Source organism: Sciurus vulgaris (assembly GCF_902686455.1).
Source record: "Sciurus vulgaris genome assembly, chromosome: 1".
Taxonomy (NCBI): domain Eukaryota; kingdom Metazoa; phylum Chordata; class Mammalia; order Rodentia; family Sciuridae; genus Sciurus; species Sciurus vulgaris.
Window position 1 is genome coordinate 81,587,196 of NC_136461.1, and position 13,808 is coordinate 81,601,003.

The 13,808-nt window shown below is 40.2% G+C and overlaps 1 long non-coding RNA gene across 1 annotated transcript in view; it reads right to left on the reverse strand.

The window, feature by feature from the left end:
• Window positions 1–13,808, reverse strand: part of LOC306669043 — a 56,255-nt gene that overhangs the window by 20,490 nt on the left and 21,957 nt on the right. The gene's annotated exons all lie outside the window — the stretch shown is intronic.

The window sequence follows — 13,808 nt, forward strand, 5'->3', positions numbered from 1 at the left end:
AGTCTTTTGTCCTGTAGAGTTTCCCACATTTTGGATTCTGCTTATTTTGTGTCTGTCATGTTTTTTTTTTTTTTGGTTTTTGTCATGCTGGGGATAGAACTCAAGGCCTTGCGCACGCTAAGGAAGTGGTCTACCAGAGTTATATTCCCAGCCCACCCGTGGTATTTTTTTAACATGCCCTTTTGTTCTACTTTCTAGAAATTGATAGGTAGATCTAGACTTGGCCTGATTTAGGTAGAATTCTTTGGCAATAACATTTCATAGGCGATGTCTTCTACTTCTGTCAGGAAAAATAGAATGCCCTTTCTGTTTGGGATATTAGCAGTTCTTGATGACTATTATGGGGTTGAATTGTGTTCCCTATGTTGATATGTTGACCTCCAAACTTGCATGCCTATGAATGTGACCTTATTTGGAAATAGGGTTTTTGCAGATGTAATTCAGTTAAAATGAGGTCATACTAGATGAGGGCAGGCCATAACCCAAACCTCATAAGAAAAGGAAGACGTTTAACACAGGGAGAAGTTGGCCCTGCAGTCACTGAGGCAGAGACTGGATTGAGGCATTACAAACCGAGGAATTCCCAGTTGCTGGTAACCTCCCGAAGCTGGAAGAGGAAGGAAGATTCCTCCTCCAGAGGCTTCAGTGGAGCACTGCCTGCCAGATTTCAGATTTCTAGTTTCTAGAACTGTGAGACAATAAATTTGTTGTTTTAAGATACCTGGTTTGTGGTATGCTGTTATGGCAGCCCTGGGAAATTCATTCAATGATTGTTGCCCAGAACAATTATTTCTTTAAGGACTTGCAAAATGATAACATTCTTTAATTATTGACTGGCACTCCCTAAAAAAGAAGCATCTTTTCCTCTGTTGGTTACCCTGAAGTTCAAACTTGGGTTCTTTTTTACTTTCCTGTTTTCAGAATAATGAGCTGTTTCCCCAGGATCATCCAAAGGTGAACATAGTGTTTACTTTCTCCTTTTGGAGAGTCTCTATGAACATGTGCAGTGTCAGCAGGATTCGTGTATTCCGTCCTTTCCCATCATTCTTATTCATGTTCAAATTGTCCCATTTGTGGCCAGTGGAAGCCTTGACAGGTTGACTTATGAGTCCTACTGACATGACCTCAGGAATCTCTACATCTTCCTTGCCACCCTGTCTACCACCATGTCTCAGGCTTGCAGTGTGCAATTCCTGCTCCAGGTCATCTGTTTCACCAAAAAGCCCTAGTTCCATTTAATGGGAAATGTTGAGGGCCATCTTGGACAAGATGGCGCCTGGCAGTGAGCCAAAGGGCACTGGCTACCAAAATAAGGAAGTACCCAAAAAGGCTGCTTGCTTACTAGTTCCTTGGAGACTTAGGACGTGTTAACGCCAAGCTCAAGGATTGGCTATCTAATATCATGCCGCGCGTGGACAGCTCGTGATTCATATAGCGTTATGCTGGCATTCCTCTGCATGCGCTCCTGCGTGAGAGAAAGCTTTGCTATAATTGGCTGATAAGCTAGGAGCCTGGGGGAGGAGAGAGAGAGAGGGAAGAAGAAGGGAGATAGGGAAGAACAAAGGAGGCAGAAAAACAGGGAGGACGCAATAAATCTCGTCAACTAAAGATTGGTGGTGTCTCCTTTCTCCGCGCCAGTTCCGCTGGACGGAACAGGGAAATAGAATTCAGGGATCACAATCTGGTACTTGATGCACATATTGCATTTGATCAGGCATTCTCTCTAGGTCTTATTAGTGGACAGAGCCAGGAAATAGACTTTTGAAAATACGAAGTTGTACCTAGTTCATAAACTAATTCAAATTTAAGATCCCAGAATTCTTATTATATTTTTGAATTTTATCTTTGTATTTCCTTAACAGTGAAGACTATGGTTTCTATTAACATCAGTATAATTACTTATTTGCTTTATCCTACACTATATAGTTCATCATTTCAGAATAATATCAGTATTATTACTAACAATATGATTATTGAAAAGCTTAAGAATTGCAGGGGGGATTCTTTTTGTTTTAAGATCCCATGAAGATATACAATTTCTTGTTATAAAATCTCTTGAAAGAATTCCCTTTATATGGTTGGCCACCAACACAATGCACAGAAACTTTTTTGATTCATTTTGCTTTTGATTTGAGGGATTTCTTATCTTTTTAAATTGGTTTACATTTTTAAGAAAAATATTCTCACAATTCCAAAATCAAATCTACACAAATTATATTCAGAGACCTCTAGCTTTTAACTCTTTCTCTTTCCTGTTTCCTCCATTCCTTTACCTACAGGCATTAAAAATAGGATTTTTCTTTCCTTGTGTTTTTTTTGCAATGAGTCAAATCTTCTGTCTTTGTGTCCACAGTAATTTACTGAGGTATACTTTACATATACTGTACTGTTCGGTGAATTTGACAAATACATACATCCATGTAACTAAATCAATATATAAAACATTTCCAGAAATTTACCTTATCCTCAACCCAGGAGGCAACTCCCACCCCCCAGAAATAGCTACAATTCTGATTTCTATCACCAGAAAATAATTTTGTTTATTCTTGACTTTTACATTCATGGTATCATAAAAAATGCATTTTTGGTACCTGATTCAATTAATGCAATCTGTTCAAGGTTATCTGTGCTATTGTATTAGCAGTTCGCTACTTTTTATTACTAAATAGTATTCCATTGTACAAATACATCACAATTTGTTTATCCTTTTGCTTGTTGGTAGACTTCTGCATTGTTTCCAATTTTTGTCTGTTATAAATAAAGCTGCTATGAACATTCTTTTATTTCACCTTTTTGTGGATAGAGGCATTCATTCTCTTGATGCACACTCAGGAATGGACTTAGGAGTGGAGTTGCTAGATCATAGGCAGTGCTGTTATCAAGCTGGCTGTCTGACTCTTCCCAAATCTGCCTTTTGTGTGTGTTTGGTGCTGGGGATCTAACCCAGAACCCCACCCATGCTGGGTGAACAGTCTACCACTGAGCTATGTCCTTGGCCTCCTACTTGAGTTTCAGTGACTCTTGTTGGTAGCTCAAAGTCAGCCATGGTGGGCCTATTTATTCCATGGACATTGGCAAATGTTACAAATGAGTACTTTCTTCTCCTCCATCCCTAGAGCCAATTGTTAAACATTTATAAACACACTAATAGTTAAGGAAAGGTATCTACTTTTATTAATCTAAACTTCCAGTTTCCCAAAGCAGTTGTACCATTTTATATTTCTACTAGCAGTGCATGATAATTCCCACTGTTTATGTTTGCCAGCACTTGGTATTCAGCAGTCTTTCTAATTTTAGCCTTTGTGGTACTGTCTTATTATGATTTTCACTTTTGTCTTCTTGATGACTAACCATGTTGTATACCTTTTCATATGTCTATTGGCCTCTGGATGTTCAGTGTATTGACCCTTTGTCTTGTGACTGGACTCAATTTACTTATTAGTTCTAGTAGTTTATTTGTAGATTCCTTCAATGTTTCAGTGTCCACAATCATGTCATATGCAAGTAATTTTTATATCTATTTCCATGCCTTGTACTTTTTAAAAATAAGGCCTACATATTTTCTTAGCTACATTGTAGCTTATTATACATGCTTTAATTCACCTTGCTTTTGTACTTAACGGTATCTTGGAGCACTCTACACCGGGCTATAGATAGAACATACTTTTTAGTTGATCTTATAGAAATACAGAGTAGTATAGTGGTTACCAGATCCTGGAAAGGGTGTTGAGGCCTGGGGGTGGAGCTGGGGAGATGGAGTCAGGAGTGTCAACAGATGCAGCGTTAGAATACAATAGGAGGGACAGCTTCTAACGTTTGATAGCATAACAAGATAATTATGATTGACAACAATTAGTTATTTAAAAATAATTGGTAGAGAGAATTTTGAATGACAAATGTCTGAGATAATGATATACCAACTATCCCGACTTAATCTTTATACATTGTATGAACGTGTTGAATATCACAGTGTAACCATGAATCACTAGATATCAGTTAAAATGTTTTTAAAAAATATTACTTTATAAACAATGAATCCCATTATTATGTATAATTACAATATACCAAGAAAATATGGAAATAAAAATTTAAAATTAAAAGATACTGCCTTATTAAAAAAAAATTGTTTTACTGAATCCCAGCTACTCAGGAGGCTGAGGCAGAATTGAAAGTTTGAGGCTAGTCTGGGCAGCTTAGCGAGACCCTGTCTCAAAATTAAAAATAGAAAAAATATTTTATTACTTTAAAAAAGCATGACAACACCTGAAGAACTCAGAAAAACCGCACATTTGCATGGAGGTGAGTCAATGAGATCACAGAAATGTACTTGTTGGGCTTCTCCTCTCCACCCACTGGATAGTCTTCTTCTGGTAGCACACTGTCAACAACTTGGCAAGGTCTAGTTATGGGATCCTTCTGATGCCTCTCTCCTGACTGAAGCAGAAATCTGCCTAAGAAAATGTTCCTCCTTGATGGTCATACCCTGCACCCCACTCTCCTCAACAACCCTTCCACACATCATCCAGTTCCAATGAATTGTTTTATCACTCATGGTTCAAAAAGATTCATTCTCTGACTCCTAAAGTAATACAAAAAATAGATACTTCATTCAGTCCTATGTCTATTTCACCAGAACACATCTGAATGTAATTTGACCTGTGAAATTACTCAGACAGCATTTCATATTTTCTGAAAAACTCATCCATGGGAACAATTTTCCATCTAGACTGCTGTAACTCTGCTGAAAAACACTGGGTATTATAGTACGGCTTTCCATCTGGCCTGGTAGAGTGTTGCTCAGAAAGGGCTCTGTGTACAGAATGACAGGGTAACTCCCTTTGAGCATCTTGAAAGTAGTCAGAGACAAGTTTTAAATGTGAATACTCTTTTACCCAGCACCTTTCCTTATATAAACATATCATATCACAAAGATAGAGCATATCAGGGTTCAAAGCTGTTTATTGCAGCATTATTTGTGATAGGGAAAAAGAAAACCTGGGAATAACCTAAATGTTGATCAGTAGAAAACTGGTCAAATTATGATACATAAATAAAATGGAAAACTATATAGATATCTAAAAGAATGAAAATGATCTCAGTGTATTCTTGTGGCACATCCTTTAAGATAAATTAAGCAAAACAGTAAGGTAAAAAATAGTGGGTATAATACAATCACATGACGTAAGCTTGGAAAAAAGTTGAATGATGGAAAAATAAATCTATTTAGCTATGTAGAAAGTCTGTGCACTAATTTTTCTGAAGGGATACACTGTTGACTGCAACCACTGTGTATTCCTAGGGTAAAGGCTGACGGGCAGAAGGAAATAGAGAATTTCACTTTTTCTAAAGTTCAAAAAATTTTAGCACATATTATTTTTAATGAAATAAATAATATTAAAAAATAACGATTGACTGAAATTTCCTTATTTAAGAGAACCCTATCAGACAAATCTTCAATGTGGAGCATTCAATGATACTAAAAAATCAGTCATGAAAAAGCAAGAAAGGTAAGAGACTGCATTAGGTTAAAATAGACTCAAAAGACATAATAACCAAGTGCAAATGTACCTCAATTCGATTTTTGGTTAAAAATAGCTATAAAAGACATTTTTGGGACAAGTGGAAAATTTTTAATATGAACTGAATATCAGATATTAGTTTAAAAAAAAAACCTTAAACCATTCTTTTTCTTTTGAAACTATAAGCATATAAATGTTTTATTTTGTTGGCTCCAGATGTCCATCATGAATGTAAACACAGCACTGATATTTGAATAAAAATGAATCATTGCACTTTCTACAGGTGCCTCTGCTGAGGGAATCTTCACTCTGGGCCAAGAGACAGGGAACCTGATGGGCAGCTGGGGGGAGATGGGGCAGCTGCGGGTCTAGCTGCCATCCCCTGTCAACTCAGTGACAGCTGACGTGTCAATGAGCTTGAGTTGGAAAGACCTGGTGTCCCTGCACCAACCTGAGTGTAAAGGCGACTGGATGATATTGAACTGGCTTAGATGTGACCTCGGGATGTGGTTACGTCATGCATAGCCTTCACTCTTGGGCAATACATGGTAAAGATTTTAGGGCGAAGTGTCATCATGTCTGCAGCTTCCTCTCAACCAGAGAAATCACAGAGAGAGAAAGAGAAGGAGTGCAAATGTGGCAAATCATTAATAACCAGAGAACTAAGTGAAAGGCTACACGTGTTCATTGTGTTGTGAACCTCCAAGAAACTTTCAACTTCTCTATGAATTTGAAAGATTTTTTTTAAGTGCTATGCATACTAGGCAAGTGATCTACCACTGAGCCACCCCCATCCCCTGAATTAAAAAAATAAGAAGTTCAGGGTAAAAGTAATGGCAGGGTTACCAGAGGACCCATAAATTATTGTACTCACTATTATGAGCTGATGGTAGCCTGAATTAAACCTGGAAACAAAACCATGGAGCCACCAGAACATGGAAGAGAGCCTGACCTGGGTTTTGGAACAGCTCTCGCCCACCAGGGTGAGATCCCCTAGTATCACATTTTCTTTTCTCTCTCTCTCTCTTTTTTTTTTTTTTCCTTTTCTTTTCTTTTTTCTTTCATGTGGGGGATAAAATTCAGAGTCTTGTACATCCTAGGCAAAAGCTCTACCATTGAACTACATCCCTAGCACCCTGTTAAACTTACCATCCTCCTGCCTTGGCCTCCCGTGTAAATGGGATTACAGGTATATGCTGCCATGCCCAGCTAGTATTCACCTTTCTTATTCCATTCCCAGATTTGACTCAAATCTATGAAATTTGGTCTGAATTGTCCTGGCCTTTTAGTCTCCCAGCTATCGCAGGGTTTTAGTCCACTTTTTCATTGCTGCGATTAAAGACCTGACAAGAACAATTTTAGAGGAGGAAAAGTTTACTTTGTGGCTCATGGTTTCAGAGGTCTCAGTGGCTCCATTCCTCAGGGCGTGAGGTAAGGCAGAACATCATGGTGGAAGAGTGTGGCAGAGGGAAGTAGCTCAACTGATGATCAAGAAGCAGAGAGAGACTCCACTCGCCAGATACAAAATATATACCCCAAAGCCACGCCCCCAGTGCCCACCTCCTCCAGCCACACCCTACTTGCCTTCCGTTGCCACTCAGTTAATCCCATCAGGGGGATTAATTCACTGATTGAGTTAAGACTCTCATTCATTTCACCTCTGAATTTTCTTGCATTGCCTTACATATGAGCTTTTGGGGGACACCTAACATCTCAACCATAACACTCAGGGTTTCACTCCTCTCCTGAAACAGCCAGTCAGGTGACCTGTAGTGAGGAAAGCTCCAGTGAGACAACCTGCCTGTATGAAGCAGCCTCTCTGGGTTTGGGGTCCTGGAAAGGTCTGCGCCTGTAGCAGGGGAATTTGGTTTCTTGGTGGGGAAAAGCTGAGTGGCCTGAGGGAGCACCTTTAGGAGCCCACCGTTCATCCACTTCTCAGCTGGACTCCCACCGTGTGCTGGGAACTGAACTACTACTAGTTAGCACAAAAGTACAGTGCACAATAGCTATGATTTATTATTTGCTTGTGTCAGGCACTTTGCTGAGCATTTTATGTATACTGCCTCACCCTCACAGCTACCCTAGGTACTGCTGTCCTCCTCATTCACAATAAGGAAACTGAGCCTCAAAAGGAAGAGGCACACGGCCAGTAAGCTTTGACACTGGACTTCTCCAGTTTTATGCCACTACTCCCACCTCCCATTGGATTTCCAGGCACCTGACACTTCTGGTTCCTCTAACAGGCCCTACTTTCAACCTCAGGGAATTCCCCTGCTGTTCACTTTCCCCCAGCCCTTCCTAACTCAGCTAAATCCTCCTCATCCTCCAGTTTATAACATCACTCCAGGAAAGCCTTTTGGAAGGTAGCCCCCGCCTCTTGTCCTCATCATATTATCATAAAATCACATGTTTAATGATCGGTTCGCCCATACGCCTTTGTACCGGGCTTTGGTAAGGAGTCCATGTTCTGACTCGAGTCTCAGGTTCTTCTGCTTTGGCCAATGTCAGAAAAAACCAGGAAGGAGGAAGATGAGATGTGCAGAGGAAGAGGGAAGGTGGCAGCTGAGGTTCTAGCTGTCGGATTTAGTTGCTGAACACTTTGAGACACACTGGCATTGAATTTTAGGCAATCCACTTTTTTATAGGAGGTGTGGTGAAGAGGACACTTAATGGTTAACAAAATTATTAGAGTAGCAACATTTGTTTGTGAGATGAAATTCCCAAGGAACTGTGTAGGGTGTGAAGACTCGTCTGCCTGTGCGTTCACCCAGGCGTCCATTCATTCATGTCTAGCTGTTGAGCTCTGCTCTACTGTGGGCGCTGGGGAATAGTGTGGAGAAGGGAGGGCAGGCCCTGACTGCAGGGGGCTTACATTCCAGTGGGGAACACAGATAAGGACTAATAAATGTAGAGAGCGCCAGGTGGACATAAGCGGAGTGAAGCAGGGTAAGAAGATAGCGAGGGATGAGAAGGACTACTTGGGAACAGAGGTCAGAGAAGTCCCTTCTTTGAGAGAAACTTGGTTTAAGGGAAAAGTGAGCCACACAGATACCTAGGAGAAGGGTGTTCCAGTGTAGCATGAGACATGTTGGCAGAAAAACTTTGGAAATCTGAGCCTCTTCCTTCAGCACTTTTTTTTTTTTTTTCAATGAAAGTCTCGTTTTGAAATGTTTTTTCCTTCAAGCAATGAAGGTGGTAGAGGAGATTCCTCTTCTTTCTCAATAACTTGTTTGTTACACTGCCTACACAAAGCAGCAATTAAGAAAGCCAAGGAATAAGATGTTGCATGTCTTTCAAAATAACTTCAAAAATATTAAATTTTCCTAAGGCAGATTTTTGTAGGAATGCGGTGTTTTGATTAGATAGGTACATGCCACTGAAGGAGAACAGTACTTTTAAGGAGCTGTTTTCGTTTAGGGTAGTTGAGACTGACTAATGAACCTGATGAGGTCAAGCAGCAAAGACAGATGTCGTACATAAGAGTATAAGCTGAATGATGACAACACCAACTCTTTACACGACTAGGACACTCTTCACAACTGTTGCATTAAGTACTCTGGTTTTTAGATACCATGGAGAAAAAAAAGTTGTACCTTAATATCTGTTTAGAAAATACAAATAAATATAATGCTAATAATTGGTCAATGACTGACAACTCAGTGACCATTTGTACAGTCATGCATTTAGGAACACATCCTCATATAATCTGACATACGAATTTGTCATCTCCTGCACATGCACACCATTTTAAAAAGAAAAGAAACAGCCAATAATAATGTCTGTTATCAGTCAGGAGCACAGCCTCTGATTCACCTGTCACTCGGGAACACCGTATACCAAGGGCTGCTTGGGAACTCGGTCCTGCTGGTCAGAAGGAGCTGAGGGAGGTACTTGCCACCATCAAAACAGCTCTGAGCACAGCAGGAGGGGGCACCAAACCATGCCACCACTGCACTGGGAACAAGGATGGCGGCACGTGAACTTTGCCACCAGGGAGGAGAGGCTCTGGATGCACTTTTAAGTAACAACTTAGTATGTGAGTTGTTTAGGAAATGAGGACAAACTGAACCCATGTGCATGTGCTGCCGGGTAGTAGGCCTTTTGCTACAGTGTTTTATGTGAAGGGATGAATTGTGTCCAGCCCAATGCACGTCATCGGGCTTCTCATGTGCACCCCGTCTCCTTCTCTGGCCCCAGGATGGGACAACTGTACTCTAGGGTATTATTCAGAATCTGGGGCCAGCTAATCCTAGGTGACTCAGGTTCCTGCTGCCTTTGGCCTCCACTGGAAATGTAAACCCCTGAGGACACATCTCATTCTCAACCCTGTATAATTTTCAAGGTCCTTCCCGCTGACCTCATCTCCACCCCACCTCCTGGAACTCCCTCCTCTGCTCCCCCAGAGTATTCTCTGAGGCCCAGGAAAGGTAAACAAAACCCCAGACCTCACACTTTTGTTCTCCTGGAGGTTCTTCTGTAACTTCCTTTCCCACCTTCTTCAGGGAAGCGTTCTCATTTTCCCACATTTTGTGGGGACCCAGAAGGGATCAGCTTTGCCCTAGTTCCCCTGATGCTTCTCCCTGCTTTATGAAAAGATCCTCTGATCCTCATGTCTTCCACTTCTTCCCCGTCTTACCTCACCGATGTGTCCTACCCAATCCTGGGTCTCTCATAATAGTTCCTGAGGTCCACAGTGTCCCTCCTACTTTGAGTTCTACCATCACCTTGGGGAATGCTAATTTCTGGCTGATGATTCTCTTGAAACCCTGGCTCAATGTCCTGTGCTCCTTCATACCGATTGAGCTTCATCTGATCTTTACTCGAGCCAACCATAAACTCCAGCACAGAGCCCAGAAAAGAAAATGGAGATGTGAACAGGAAGTAAAGAGAAGGTAAAATAAGGTAGAGAATTCAGGATGTTCCCTACCAATAGGACTGGGAAACACAAAACTCCACTTGGGGGTAGGCTTGGCATTCTTTGTGGGTGGTTTCATTTGGTTTAAAAACATATTTGGTCTGGTTAGTAAAGACATTTTGTTCTTAAAAAGACACCATAACACACATTACTAAATACACAAAGAAAATAAAATATATCCAAACCTCACTGAATATCATTTAACCTTTATTTGCTGAGTGATAATATCCTTTGCATTTAGGGAACACTTTCATATTTTTATTTCATTTCAATCTCAAAACAGTCTTCTCTTGGTTTCCCCACATGATTTTTCAATGGCTCAGGTTCATTGTTGAGAAATATAGATGTCAGCAGACTGGGTCAACTGAGGTTGATTTAACCGAAAGTTACCTCCTCAGTTGTGCTGGTACTGAGTGGGGCACTGTGGTTCCAGAGAAGTTAGTTCATTTTTAGGCCAGTCCCCAGGTAGTAGAATCCAGTCCTGGGTGGAGAGAGCTGGAGAGGTCATAGAAAAAGTCCAATCTCAGCAGGGAAAATGGAGTACCTTGGCAAACCAAGCCTGAGGCCAGCACTCTAAGGACCGAACAAACAGCAGAAGACAAGGAGAGACAACCTTACCTGGTGTCAGCAAGAGGAACTCCAGGCTCATCAAATAAAAAGGATGAGAACCACAATGTGCTGCCAACCTTGAGAAGCAAGAGGAACCTCAGGACAGGACAGATTTTCTTAGATAATACTCTATACTACAAACTTTAAAAGATAGTATAAGATTGGCAGAGTTGACTACATAAAATTTAAGAACATCTTTTCATCAAAAGAACCACGAGGAAGTGAGAAGATAAGCCACAAACTGGGAGAATATATTTTCAATACGAATTGTAATGGTTAATTTGAATTGTCAACTTGATTGGATTAAGAGATGCCAATGATTAAGAGGCCTCTGGGTGTGCTAATGAGGGCATGTCTAGGAATGACTGGAAGGTGGGATAGTGACCTGAAGTGGAGACCTTCCCAAACCATGGGCAGCACTGCCCATTAGGATGGAATAAAAGTCGAAGAACAAAGAAGCAGATGCAGATGCAAGTTTGGCTCTTCTTGAACAGGTTATTGATTGCCATTTTGATCGTCTGAGGATATCAGACTCTGGCTTCTGCACTCTTCCATAGTGGACTCTGCCAGTGATTCTCCAGGTAGTTTCCAGAAGCCTTGGTCTTGGACTAGGATAGCTCTGTTGATCTTTCTTGTTCTGGAGCTTCTGTGTCTTGAACTGCACAACTGCTGGGTCTTCCAGCTGCCCAGCAGCAGATAGCCATTGTGGACTATCCAGCTTCTAGTTGTATAAGCCAATCTAATAAATTCCCTTTTTATAATCATACTTCCTATTGATTCTGTTCCTCTAGAGAACCCTGACTAATATAACATACAATCCACAAGGGATTAGTATCCAGAATATATAAAGAATTCCTAAAAATGAACACCATAAAAATGGGTAAAGTATATGAAAATACATTTCAGAAGAAAAAAAAACATGAATTAGGAAAAATTAAGATGACTGACAATATCAAAGGATGTAGAACATCCAATTTTGGTGGGTGTATAAACTGGTTCAACCACTTGGGAGAGTGATTTCATATTATATAGTAAAGTCGAAACTATTAATATCTAGTAATTTCACTACTAAATGCATGCCCTAAATGAGGATTTTTCAACCTTAGCACCAGTGACATCTTTTTTTAAAAATTTTTTTATTTTATTTTTTAATTTTTTTTTTTATTTTAAACAAATGGGATACATGTTTTTTCTCTATTTGTACATGGAGTTAAGGCATACCATTTGTGTAATCATAAATTTACATAGGGTAATGTTGTTTGATTCATACTGTTATTTTTTCCCTTCCCCCCACCCCTCCCACCCCTCTTTTCCCTCTATTCAGTCCTTCCTTCCTCCATTCTTACCACCCTCCTTATCCCTAACCCTAAAACTAACCCTAATCCTAAACCTAACCCCTCCCACCCCCCATTATAGGTCCTCATCCACTTATCAGTGAGAGCATTCGTCCTTTAGTTTTTTGAGATCGGCTTATCTCACTTAGCATGATATTCTCCAATTTCATCCATTTGCCTGCAAATGCCATAATTTTATCATTCTTCATGGCAGAGTAATATTCCATTGTATATATATGCCACAGTTTCTTTATCCCTTCATCAACTGAAGGGCATCTAGGTTGGTTCCACAATCTGGCCATGGTGAATTGAGCAGCAATTAACATTGATGTGGCTGTATCTCTGTAGTATGCTGATTTTAAGTCCTTTGGGTATAGGCCAAGGAGTGGGATAGCTGGGTCAAATGGTGGTTCCATTCCAAGCTTTCTGAGGAATCTCCATACTGCTTTCCAGAGTGGCTGCACTAATTTGCAACTCCACCAGCAATCTATGAGTATACCTTTTTCCCCACATCCTTGCCAACACCTATTGTTGCTTGTGTTCTTGATAATCACCATTCTAATTGGGGTGAGATGGAATCTTAGGAATCTTAGGGTAGTTTTGATTTGCATTTCTCTTATTACTAGAGATGTGGAACATTTTTTGATATATCTGTTGATTGCTTGTACATCTTCTTCTGTGAAGTGTCTATTCATTTCCTTAGCCCATTTGTTGATTGGATTATTTGTATTCTTGGTGTAGAGTTTTTTGAGTTCTTTATAGATTCTGGAAATTAGCACTCTATCTGAAGTATGAGTGGCAAAGATATTCTCCCACTCTGTAGGCTCTCTCTTCACATTACTGACAGTTTCCTTTGCTGAGAGAAAGCTTTTTAGTTTGAATCTATCCCAGTTGTTGATTCTTGCTTTTATTTCTTGGGCTATGGGAGTCCTGTTAAGGAAGTCTGATCCTAAGTTGAAGATTTGGACCTACTTTTACTTCTATAAGATGCAGGTCTGATTTCGAGGTCCTTGATCCATTTTGAGTTGAGTTTTGTGCAGGGTGAGAGATAGGGGTTTAATTTCATTCTGTTGCATATGGTTTTCCAGTTTTCCCAGCACCATTTGTTGAAGAGGCTATCTTTTCTCCATTGCATATTTTTGGCACCTTTGTCTAGTATGAGAGAATTGTATTTATTTGGGTTTGTGTCCATGTCCTCTATTCTGCACCATTGATCTACCTGTCTATTTTGGTACCAATACCATGCCATTTTTGTTACTATTGCTTTGTAATAGAGTTGAAGATCTGGTATTGCGATACCCCCTGCTTCGCTCTTTTTACTGAGGATTGCTTTAGCTATGCTGGGTTTTTTATTCTTCCAGATGAATGTGATAATTGCTTGCTCTATTTCTGTAAGGTACGTCATTGGGATTTTAATTAGATTGCATTGAA